This window comes from Sapajus apella, unplaced genomic scaffold (assembly GCF_009761245.1).
Source record: "Sapajus apella isolate SASKATOON/1434 unplaced genomic scaffold, GSC_monkey_1.0 scaffold3, whole genome shotgun sequence".
In the NCBI taxonomy this organism is placed as follows: domain Eukaryota; kingdom Metazoa; phylum Chordata; class Mammalia; order Primates; family Cebidae; genus Sapajus; species Sapajus apella.
This window is the reverse complement of record NW_022436943.1, coordinates 45,506,200-45,519,585: the sequence shown is the minus strand read 5'-3', so window position 1 is coordinate 45,519,585 and position 13,386 is coordinate 45,506,200.

Sequence of the window (13,386 nt, the reverse complement as noted above, 5' to 3'; positions counted from 1 at the left end):
GACAATCTGTAAAGTTTTCTTTGCAACTTTTTTTTTGATTTTTGGCATGTGTTTATTTGCTATTTTTGAATAGATTGTATATACTTTTTCCAAAATCCACACTAGACTTGATTAGCCACATGTCAACTTGGTTACTGAACAGATCCTAAATTTTTACTTTGCGTGCCTGTGATTTCATCTGGAATCAGTGAGCAGAGGTAGTAAAGTGATCCTCTTCTGTCTTTGCCTTGAGTCTAGATTTTAAATAGCAGATACAGAAGTCATGGAAACTTCTGGAAAAATGTCTTCACCATGGATTCATTGGCTTTACAAATTCTTAGATTTTAATTGTTCATTCAACTTTGAATCCAGTTATTTTTGCCCTGCTCACTTCCATCGCTTAACACAGCCAAAACTTCCCCAGACAGAAAGCTTGTCAAGTAAACGCTCATTGCTACCAAAGGGAATTCTGACAGGAACACTGGATGCAGCAGTATTGCAGTTACGAAATGGAGACCTTTACTCCAAGAGCCTAGAAAGAAAGCAAACACTGGAGACAAGGTTGCTAAACAACGTTTGGAAACTGATTCTAGAGCAATGGTAGTGTACCTTGCTCATTGTGACTCCTGGCTCTTGATTGCATCATCTCCGGCGTGCCTGTCATTTAGGTTAGAGTGGGCATTGGGAAAGACACAGACTCTGCTAACATTATTGATTTTTTTGCTGTTTACTCCCATGGAAATGTAAGTATCATTCTACCACAGGTGTCATGTAATCACACTGAATTACACCCACCCACCCATTCTGGGTGCCTCCCCTAAGCCATTAAACCCCACAGCTGACTTTTGTGCCATCCGTCACTACCATGTAGACTTTCCACACAGACACTAAAGAGGAGTTAGTGGTGTCAGTGTTTTCGTATGGTGTGACTGTAAAGACTCCCACCTGGTTGCTATTTAAGAATGAAATTCAGTGTCAAGTGTGCTTTCAAATGCACTCCGGAGAATCCACTAATTATTTCTGTTTGTTTGTTTGAGACAGAGTTTTGCTCTTGTTGCCCAGGCTGGAGTGCAATGGGGTGATCTCTGCTCACTGCCAACTCTGATTCCCGGTTTCAAGTGATTCTCCTGGTTCAGCCTCCCAAGTAGCTGGGATTACAGGCATGTGCAACCACGCCTGGCTAATTTTTTGTATTTTTAGTAGAGATGGTATTTCTCCATGTTGATCAGGCTGGTCCCAAACTCCCTACCTCAGGTGATCCGCCCACCTCAGCCTCCCAAAGTGCTGGGATTACAGGCATGAGCCACTGCACCCAGCTGAATCCACTAATTCTTAAGTCTATATTGAGAATAGAATGAGTTTAGCCCTGGACCCCATGTTGTAGAGTAGAGGAAAGAAAATTATATTTCTAGGGAGAGAAGCCCATCAAACCAGACTGTTAGTAGAGGTAGAACATACATGAACAATATATGAGAGCACTTAATTAAGCATGATCTGCTCTAGAAGGTTTAAGATAATGTGAAAATCTATCTAGGTGGAGTATTGTAAGGAATCTGCTTGGCAGTAAGACGTTAACCAAGAGACATAAAGATATCCTGACCCTTATGATTTGGGAACAATAAGAGTGAAAGCATGAAGCGAGGATACAAATGGTGCATTTTTGAAATTGGCTATTTTGACTGTGGATGGGATGGGATATCCCAGGGAACGGGAGTTTAGTGAGAAAAACTAAAGTCAGTCTCCTGGGGAAGGTGCATTCAAATTCCAGCTCTACTACTTGCTGAACTTGTGTCTCCAAAACTTCGTGCATCAGTTTCTCATCCATACAATAAATATAATAACATTACCTAGCTTACATGATCACCGTGAGTAATAAATGAGATAATTGAGATAGAAATCTTAGAACAACGCTCAACACCCAGCAAGCACTTAACAACAGCTGTTTTTGTCATCATATTAAAAACTGGCTAGGTGTGGTGAAATCCAATTGTGCAGATTCTGAAAAACCTGCAGAAGTTTAAGTTTGCAGTAAAAGGACATGAGGGGCTTGGAAACTTTGAAACAGGCATTGTGGCAGAAGATACAGATACCCAATCTGTATACATTAGTCAACCATTAATTTTCCATTTCAAAGCTTTACAAGGAAGTGTTGTTCGGCATGTATTTGCTGAACACCTGCTTTAGGCCTGCAATATACTAGGTATCGTGGCAGAAGTAGAGAAAAGTCTCTGCTGGTGAAGAACTTGACATTCTGTGGGAAGACGAGTCAGAAATAGAGGTAATGTCTGGTTGAGAGTGTAAGAGCATGTATGGGGAGGTGCCACAGTTAATGATTACAATGAGCATTTCCAAATGTTTGACCCTAAACCTTTTGTTCTTCCAGGCTTGGCTGGACTCCGGTGCTACATGAGTGACAGATTGGGTAGTGAACCTGAATCACTGCTGGTCAATCACTGGGAATTGTCTTCTGCCTGTGTCAGGAAGTGACATTCTTCAAGTCACTCAGGAGGCACTTATCTGGAAGACTCCTTCCCAAAAGAGTGCTTGTTTGAAAGAGACAGAGAAACAAATTAGAGGGAAACAAAAGAAGCATATCTATTGCAAGATATATTGAAAGGGAGATGAGAATTCAAAGCGTTTTCAAATTCAGCTTAATACTAATAACAACAACTAAAACTTAACTTATTTAGTATATTCCACGTTCTGTTCTAAGTCCATTACATGTAGTAACTCATTGGATCTCACAAATATGAAAAGAAAGTAAGTCTGAGGAAGCCAAAATCACTAAGCCAAAGGAAAAGTCAAGCTGGGAACTATGTCAGGAAAACCTGCCTCCCATTTTATTTCTAAATAAGAAAGCTGCAAAGACTTAAAAAAAAAAAAAAGCTACATACCTCCCTCACAATTTGTCCCCAAGGAATTCCTTGTGAGCCCCAGGATCCTTACCCCAAAAACCAGTCCTGTGGAATTTCACCCTGGCAATGTAAACTGATAGCTTACCTTCATAAGACAGAAGGTCATCCGACTGCTCACCTTAGACAAATGCATATCTGATTGCTTCTTCTGCCCTATTGCTTATGTAAAAAATTCGGATTCACTGAGCCAGACTAAATTGTGTATTTAGGGGAAGGCTGGTCAAAGACTCAGAAGAATGCAACCTTTTGTCTTTTATTTACTTCCTACCTGGAAGCTCTCTTCCAGTTGTCCTGCCTTAAGGGACCAAACCTTTGTATATCTCATGCATATTTATTGACGTCTCATGTTTCCCTAAAACGTATAAAAAAAGCAAGCTTTACCATGACCACTTGGGGCACCTGTCATCAGGACCTCCGGAGGCTGTGTCATGGGCATGTCCTTAACCTTGGCAAAATAAACTTTATAAATTGATTGAGGCCTGTCTCAAGATATTTTGGCTTCACACCAACAACCCTATGGTGAAAGTACTTTTTAAGTCCTATTTTTGAATGTGCTGAGGCACAGAGAGGTTAAGTATGTTGCCTAGGTCACAGTGAAAAATGAGTGGAACTAGGATTTTGAACCCAGACTCCATGGCTCGGATTCTAAGCTCTTAACCATGATGCCACACTGCCCCTTTGTGGTATGCCTGGACCTGTTCCCTTCTAAAAAGAATTGTGTGTATAGTAAATTATGCATAAAAGACATTTGAGCTAACTTTTCATTTTCATTTGAAGTTTGAGAATTTTAAAGAAAAGATAAGAAGAAAATGTTATCAGGCTACTTGGCATTCTATAGATAATTAATACCAGCTCAATACATAACTTCTCATTAGGAACAACACTGCATACTGCAAAATTGTGTTTTCTAATGCTCTGTGGACGGCAGACTTTTAAAAAATACTTTGTTTTTGGTTTTCCTCTAAAGGATTTGCACATTGGAAACCTCTCCCCACTTCTCATTTCTCTCTTCCCTTCATCTCTCCTTTCTTCTCCTCCTCCCCCTTGTCCCTTCCTCCCTTCCCCACTCTCCCTCTCTCCTACAAGTCTAGTGGCAGAAGGACTAGAGTGTCTCTCCTAGCTACCTCAGGTCCCATTTCTTAGGCAATGAGACCATACTTCTGATTCGGGCACAATCTTCCCGCACGACCACACCTTGCTTTTTGGCATTCAGTGGCCTAAAAAGCCTTCATCCGGAGTGCTTTGATAAAACACGAAGATCCTTTTATCCTTTCAAATTTTGCTTATAATTCTTTTCCTTGCCTCATTTGTCTAACTGCCCCCTACCCTGACACACTCACAAAACAAACATTTTGTTTTTGATACCAACGTGGTTATATTCTGCCATTATTCAAACATTTCACGATGTCGTTTGATGGCCGGTTTTACATATGTTGTTTCCTTTATCGAACTCTCCTTTCTGCTTCTTCATCTGGCCAATGCTACTCATTGATAAAAACACAAATGAAATGTCTTCTATGTTGAGACATCCTTGACCTTTATAGGCAGGAAGAAGTGTTCTTAGAGGATTTTGTTCTTCCTTGATCACTGCATGTAGCACATCATAATATTTTATTGGCATGTTACTGATTCCCTGCCCTCCTGTCATGGAAACACCTGTTAGTCTATGAGCTTTTAGAAAATGAGAATGATGCTTTATTCACTCGCCTATCATTGAATCTTGTCACTAGAGTCTCTGCTTGTTTTGAGATCTGTCCATTTTGAGAATTTTATGTGACAGCTCTTAAGCAAAAAGGTGATCTCACAAAACTAGGTTTTCTACTTCTCCTCCCTAATGCTAAACATACCCAAAGAACTAAAAATGGTTGTAAATTAGTCTAATCTAAACATAATCTTGAAGGGAAGTCTGCTGCTACCATTTAATCATTTAATCAACTCTGTTACACATACACATACACACACACACAGGATTAAAAGTTGAAAAAAGAAGTTGTTAAATTGAATGAGGATTATCGCTGTTTACAATGGGAATTTTTGTAATCCACCATGAGGTTTGCACCTCAGCAAACACTTCCTAGAGTTACTCATCTCTACTATCTACTCATCTGTCCATGTATAGGCTTGTCCATGCTCCATTTCCAAAATATCTCCCACAACCCATGTTGACCTTAAGGATTGAACCTGGAATTGGTATCTGGCCACAGCTGGGGCAATTATCTCTCTTCTTGTACTCACAGCCTCAAGTAACCTCTTCTTGAATGAAGAGACCTGAAGATAAAGACTTGCGAAGAAACAAAAGAGTGAGCAGACAGAGAAGGGAAGCTGATTTTCTGGAGAAACAACCATAACAACTGTGGTTTCTTGTATCAGAGTTCTTGATTCTAAGCCCTCATATGCTACAATTGAAATGCTGGCCAGTGGTTCCATGAAATACACTATTGTAATTCAATAAAGACACTTCATTGCTTCAAATTAGCTTGAATAGGTTTTTGTTGTTATAACTAAAATGTATAATTTAAATTACTACTGCAATGCTGCTTTCTCAGTCTGAAATACCCATATGCCCTAAACCTACTAAATTTTTTCAAGACCAAACCCAAATTCCATGTCTTCTCTAAAATTTTATTATTCTATTGACATAAATTTTTGTATTACACTTATAAGGTATGTTGTTTTTTTTTTATTTTTCCTCGTCAATTTATTTCTCAATTCAACACAAACTGCTGAGCATCTGAAATATTTATTGCAGGCAGTACGCCCGAGGTATGAAGGTAAACACAACTAAACCCTTGTCTCCAAAATGCTCATAACCTCTTGTAAGAGACCACCATCAACAACAAAATGATATAATTTATTATGATATGATTAAAGTAGAAGTCTGGAGGCAAAGAAAAGGGGCAACAGAATTCTGCTTTTCAGGAGAAGAAATGGCCTTTTGAAAAAAATAGTTCAGTTGTTGTTTATCATTCTGTCTCTTCTACGATATTGTAAGCAAGCAGAGGACAGAGTGAGTATCAATCTTTATAACAAAATCAACCATCACCATCCAGTCCTAAGAATAGTATCTTTCTCATATCAGGTTCCTTGGGAACAACTCTGCTATGGATATTGATAAGCCAGAAATTATTGAGAAGTATTACTGACAACCAGATCCCTAAGGAAATGAGAAAAGCAAGACTCAACAGAAGAAAATATTGAGCTGTAATACAGTTGTAATGGAGGTCTCACTCATCCCCCAGGGAGTTCTAGAGATAAGGTGGCCATTCCAACTTGTCCTGCTCTGAGGCAAGGGGGGCAGGCCATTATACCTTCTGCATGGGTCATTCACTGCATGTGGGCTAGCCCATTGGAGGGCCCACAAATTTAGGCAAGACTGCTTCCATAATCAAAGGCAATACCCAGAAAAGTAGTCTATTGTGAGTTATCTGTAACCTATATGCTATTAGTAGAAGTTCAGTTTTATATATTAGTGCTTAATAATAACTATTATCAGAAGTTCAGTTTTATATATTAGTGCTTAATAACTATTAGTAGAAGTTTAGTTTTATATATTAGTGTTCACTGTTTTAAAATTTTACTTTTCAGTACTGGCATGCATATTCCTACCTGAGCACTGAATTTATTGCTATATTCTGAGCTTTGGCTTGGAGTTCACAGACGTTTACAATAGTGGGGAACTAAGTTCCCCAGGGTTGGGAAAAGATTCATATCCACATTATGTATCTTGCTAGTCAATGGACAGGGCCTCCCTGCCTGTGTCACTCAGCAACTGGAATTTCAATCACGTCATGGCCTCAAGGAAATCAATCACCATCAAGACATCCACAGTTGGCTGGCAACAAAGATAACAGTTAAGGGTAAGTGGCGTTATACGCTAATTAGTTGGGAGTTCTTTGGAGTTCAGCCCAAGTTAGACAGAATGATAACTCTTTCCAAAACTCTAAAGCAAAGTGATCGTTTTTTTGGTAAAGGAAGTTTAATCAAAACAAAATGAAAAAAGAAAAGCAGCCAGTGAATTGATTAAGAAAAAATATAGTACTTTATATTCTATGCCAAACTAGCCAGCTTAATTTATTTTACTGAAAAATAAGTTCTGTTGGAAGAGGATCCAATAGCTTTGAGTAAATGTCAACTTTCATCAGCACATAACCAGGTATATGTTACACATCTGGCAAGGGAGTAGCAAAGTGAACACATTCTCAGTTGTCAAAACGGTTGGCTTACTAAATATAATCTCTATCCTATTTGAACAAACTTTCTGACAGTTGACTTGGTTTCTAAACTCTGAAACTCCCAGAGAACCTCACTGGGAAAACACCTTTTTGCATAGAAATGAGGAAATCTGATACTAGGAGGTTAGACGTCTGTGTGTTGATATTTATTCAATACATGTGTCAATAGAGAGAAGGGAAGTTTGTGGGGAAGCCAGTTTTGAACTGTTTGGGGTGATCGTGGGAGGCTGGGTGAATTCCATCATTGCCACAACTTCTCCTTCAATAAGTTGGAGATACTTTAGCTGCTATCTCCCTTCAAGACGGAATAAGCCCAACAAAACAGGTTTGGCAAAGCTACAAGAAGTCAGGCTGTCTACTCCTATCTCTTGGAAATACTTGAACACTTGTCTTGCAAGTCTCAACTCTCTCTCTCCCTCCCTTATTTTCTTTCTAAAAATGTCTAGATAATCATATAATCATAAACTAATTAGATCACAGGTTTGGAAAACAGTTACAGGTCATTTAGTTTAATCTTAAAATGCAAAGTCCCCCTCTCCAACATAAAAAATAATGGTTCAGCCTCAATTTAAAGAGTTAAAATAGCAGGGCCTCACTACATCTGCAGACTACTAAATATAATCTCAATCCTATTTGAGCAAACTTTCTGACAGTTGATTTGATTTCTAAACTCTGAAACTCCCAGAGAACTTCACTGGGAAAACACCTTTTTGCATGGGAATGAGGAAATCTGATACTAGGAGATTATAAGTCTGTGCATTGATATTTATTAAATTACATGTGTCAATAAAGAGAGGGGAAATTTGTGGGGAAGGCAGTTTTGAACTATTTGGGGTGATCATGGGAGGCTGGGTGAATTCCATCATTGCCTCAACTTCTCCTTCCATAAATTGGAGATACATCAGTTGCTACCTCCCTTCAAGGTAGAAAGTTTATTTTGCTAAGATTGAGGACACGCACAGTGACACAGCCTCAGGAGGCCCCGAAGACATGTGCCCAAGGTGGTCAGAGCACAGTTTGGTTTTATACATTTTAGGGAGAGATGAGACATCAATTAACATATGTAAGCTGAACATTGGTTAGGTCTGGAAAGGTGAGACAACTCAAAGCAGGGAAGGGGCCTTCAGGTCATAGGTGGATAAGAGACAAATTGTTGTTCTTTTGAGTTTCTGATTAGCCTCTCTAAAGGAGGCAATTAGATATGGATTTATATCAATGAGCAGAGGGGTTACTTTGAAAAGAATGAGAGGCAAGTTAGTCCTAAGCAGTTCCCAGCTTGACTTTGTCCTTTAGCTTAGTGATTTTGGGGGCCCAAGATAGTTTCCTTTCACGTTATAGGAGCTTTCACTCGTTATAACATTGCAAGTCTTCCAATTCCAACCTTGCTTTTTGCTGTGAAATGGGCTAGATACTTAAATACTCAATGCTTTGCTTTTGTTCCTCTTTAAAACACGAGTTTAGTACTACTTATCTCATCATTGTTAGATAATATGTTATAGACAACAATATCAAATAAAATAAAACGATTCTTGTACTGACAGAGATCACATTTTAGATGGTGAAACAGATACCCATCTATACTGTAAGAAGACAGTAATGCATAAGGAATCTGTGTTGGTAATAAGAATTTTCTAAAACGCCCCAGAAGACTTCAAAAATTACACTGCTTTGTGGAGCAAGGTTGACAATTTTGCACAGAGTTAAAAAATGTATTTTATGCAAAGTTCTAAAATAGTAAAAACAAAAGCTTTACCAAGATGGCATTTTTAAAAAGGTCTTTTTTTTTTTTTTTTTGATACTTGGGAATGAGTATAATAAATACCTGTTCCATTTTTCCCCAGTTGCCAAGTTGTCACTTCCCAAAACGTGGATATGTACAATTCCCCTCATTTTTCTCCCCAGAAGAAAAGTGTATTTGGGTAATGGCTGTTGACATAGTAAACTGGATAAGTAATGAACTATGTAAGGTCATGAGAGTGAAGTAGCTGATTTTGCTATAGGACAAAGCATGCCTACAATCCAGGTAAGGAAAGGCTACAGGATTCCTATTTAGTCCTGCTCAATATTTTTGTACAAAACCATAAAATGTCAAAGTCTTTTAGGAAAGAAGCATAATAAGTCTTTGTTTGTTGCTGAGGCAACTCTTTAGGGACTTAGATCAATCAAAGGGATGCCTCTGGGCCATGCATTCTGGTAGAAACTCTTTGAAGGTATTGTTTTTAGATGCTATAAATCTACCCTTGTGTTTGCTGTCTGTCCAGACCAGCTTTAATCACTTAACAAACAGAATCATTTGTAAGATCAAGGAAAAGACAGTCATTTCCAGAATAACTTTTCTCTCAAATCTCAACTTTATCTCTTACAGATCTCACCAGGATATGACAAGAGGCTTAGTTTCTTAGTAAATCAAATATATCTGGCTGGACTGTGAGACCAGGGAATTAAGTATCAATATGATGCAAAGCTATGAAGTCCTCTGGATGATACAAAACTATCTACATGACAGATTCAGCAGTAAGAAAAGCAAATACTACACAGGGCCCAGAATGACATACTTTACATTAATATAGAAGAAATAATCCTTTCAGACTAGAGAGCATGAGGTTCTCATTAGCACCAGGGGGGTAGAGCATGTGAAGAAAGCCAAGCAGAAGTGCTTCCAGAGGAAATTTAAATACTGAGAGGGTAAAACTTGTACAGAAGAAGCCCTCACAATTACTTGCAAAGGACATGTCTTATTTCAATTTCCAAATGTCTTAGAAACAATCAGCTCATTCATACTTCTCCTGTGATGCAAGCTTTGAAAAATCATCATCTTGTATACTAGAGAATGTGAGTTGCTTGGGATCTCTTTCCATAAAATCAGGTTCTAAGAGTAAACAGAAGTTGAAGGAGGGAGAGAAAACCACATCACCAAAGACAAGTAAAATGAACAGTTTTGATTGATAACTTTGTAAAGAAAGGGAGGGTAATCAAAAGGGCAAGTCATTTTACGATGCTTAAGTGTAAGGCTACTAGTTGGCAGGAACTGACTGACCGTCAACTGAGGATTGTTGCAAGAATATATACGGAGGTAAAAAATAATAGAAAAACTTTTCAAAAATTAAAAGAGCTAGATCTCAGGATAGCTGTAAGTTTGCTTAGGACTCAATTACATCTTTATTAAGCTGCTCTTATTTTGACTCAGTTTCTCTGCTGTTGTTCCTCTTTCTCAATATTCTTGTTAAGACTACTGGGCTCTGGCCGAGGGGAAGAATATTGAGAAAGTATGCATATCAACTTTTCCTGATACACAGGAAAAGGCAGGCATACCTTGTATCTAAATCCTAAGTTATTTAGGATAAATTCTAAGCTCCTTGGGGTAAAGGGTTAAGTCTTCCTCATAGTTCTAATCAACAGTTTTTTGCATAGTTGAATTGTGGAAATATTTATTTAATTAAATAGATTTTTCCAGTCTTTTATTAAATATATAAAATGTTCGTTTCTTTACATAGTGAAATGTTTAGATAAGGTTGACATTTAACTGGATGGTCTGAATCGAGTCACTCAGAAGCCCCTTTGATTAAAATTAACTCTTCAGTTTAATTCACTGTCTTACATTGCAGCCTTGAGATTTCCTTAGGCTCCAGACACTTCCTTCCCATCATGATGGCCGTGATTGCCACCATGAGCAAATTAGGCTGAAATTGACATGAGATTGTGATATATTGCAATGAGAAAAGGGATTTTCTCTAATTTATATAAAAATACTCTGGGGCTGATTCTATCCGTTTTCTTACTCCCACAGGATTCATCCAGAGCTGACGGCATAAAAAATATATATATAAATATAAAAATGTTCTGTGATCTTGACATTTTGGTTCTTTTAAGTTGTTCTACAACGTCAAGATACCACGGCTCTAGTAAGGGCTATACTGGGATGTGGTGCTCACAACGTAGAGTCGTATATGCATTGAGCTTGACTGGGATGACACTACAGTGGAAAAATGTGGCTCCTTTCTTTGAAATCTGTTCTGAGCCTATAGGCAAAATGATCTTTCCTGACACTTACAATCTGACAGCAAGTTATACATTCTTGTATTTCGTATGTACGCTATTCATCTTTGTTTTACACTCAAATGCTTTCAAGTCAGTGTGTTTGTTCCCTTAGATACAAGGTTTCAAGAAAATAGATATTACTTCTTACTCATTTTTAAATTTTTTCCAACTTGTCTTTACCTCAAATTTTTCTCTATATGAACCCTTAGGGTAAGAAAAAAAAACAGTTTACTAATAAGTACATCAAAATCTTAATGTCAATATAGATTGACATAATATAGATCTTATAATATAGAGAAGGCATTATACTAATCCTTTCATGATCTTTGTGATGTAGTGGCTTCCAAAGTAAAACACATGCAGACCAGGAGGTGTGTGAAAAATCTGAAAAGCATTAAGTTGAAGGAAGAAAATGTTAGAAACTATTTATACTTATTTTCAGCACATTTGTTACACTTTTCACTAGAAGTTTTTCAGTTCTTCAAATGTAAACTTGCTTAGCATTATTAATTCAGAGAAGACTCCTAATAATAGAAGAGGAAAAATAAATGTACAGAAAATTAGGCTTAATGGAAAGTTACATATGCATTTCTTCAATATCCATCTTATTCTTGACTAAAGGTCAGACTAAACTCTGACCTTTTTCTTTTCTTGCCCAAATTCCTATCTAAGAGGCCTGGGGAGTCATGCCCCACAAACCAGAAAGTCTCGTCAGAAGGGTTTTATTTAACCCTATATAGCATGGCTTACTTTCCAACCTGACTCTGGCATAATATCACATGACAGATAAAGAAGGAAATCTAACGATTGTAATCCCAAACATGTTTCTTTGTTATATCTTGAAATAGCCTGCAAAGCTGTCTCTCCTGAAAAATCTGCATTCTGTAGAGAATTACCTTCTCTTTCCAGGTATTTTACCTGATCCAGGAGAGAATCAACTAGGAATCTGGGACCTCTTTTTTTTTTTTTTTTTTTAAGTCTAATAAGAAATATTTGTGATCTATTCCCTCTGAAGCCTGTTACCTGGAGGCTTCAAAATAAGAACCTTAGTCTCCACAACTCCTTATTTTAGCCCAGATATTTCCTTCTATTGATTTCAGGTCTTTAGACAACTATTTAACTCTTTCAACCAATTTCCAATTAGAAAGTCTTTGAATATACCTATGACCTGGAAGCTCCCACTTCAAGTTGTCCCACCTTTCCGGGCTGAACCAATGTATATCTTACATGTATTAATTGATGTCTTATGTTTTCCTAAAATGTATAAAATCAAGCTGTAGCCCAACCACCTTGGGCACATGTTCTCAGGATTTCCTGAGGGCTGTGTCATGAGCCATTTGTCACTCATATTTGGCTGAAAATAAACATCTTTAAATATTCTAGTGAGTTTTGCTCTTTTCATCAACATTCATAATATTAATTTTTAAAATGTTTTAGTTCCTCTTCCTTCCTTGAATTAGGTCAGGTTCTTATTGTAGAAGATCCAGGTAGAAAAAAAGATAACATGATATGTATTATTAATAGTTTTTTAAAGTCCATAGGAAAAAGTCCAATGACATTTGTCTGGGAAAAGATTTCTTAGGTAAGACCCCAAAAGCACAGGTAACCAAAGCAAAAATAAACAAGTGGAATTTAAACAAACTAAAAAGCTTCTGCACAGCAAAGAAAGTAATAAACAAGGGCGAAGAGTAAACACACAGATTGGGTGAATATGTTTGCAAATCATGTATCTGATTAGAAGCTAATATCCAAAACATATTAAAAAACTCAAAGAACTCAGTAACAAAATTACAAATTATCCCCACTAGAATAAAAGCAAAGAACCTGAATAGATAATTCGCAGAAGACATACAAATAGTCAACAGATACAGGGGGAAAAAATCTCAGCATCACTAATTATCAGAGAAATGCAAATTAAAACCACCATGAGATATCACCTCACAGCTGTTGGAGTGGTTATTTTCAAAAAGATGAAAGATAGTGTTGAGGAGGATGTGGAGAAAATGGAATCCTTCTACATCGTTGGTGGAAATGTATATTAATACAACCATTATGGCAAACAGTGTGGAAGTTTCTCAGAAAAACTAAAAATAGAATTACCATATGATCCTACTACCGGGTATATATCCGAAGGAATTGAAACCATATGTGAAAGTACATTCACACTCTCGTGTTCATTGTACCATTACTCATACTAGCTAAGAAATGGGTGCACAACCAAA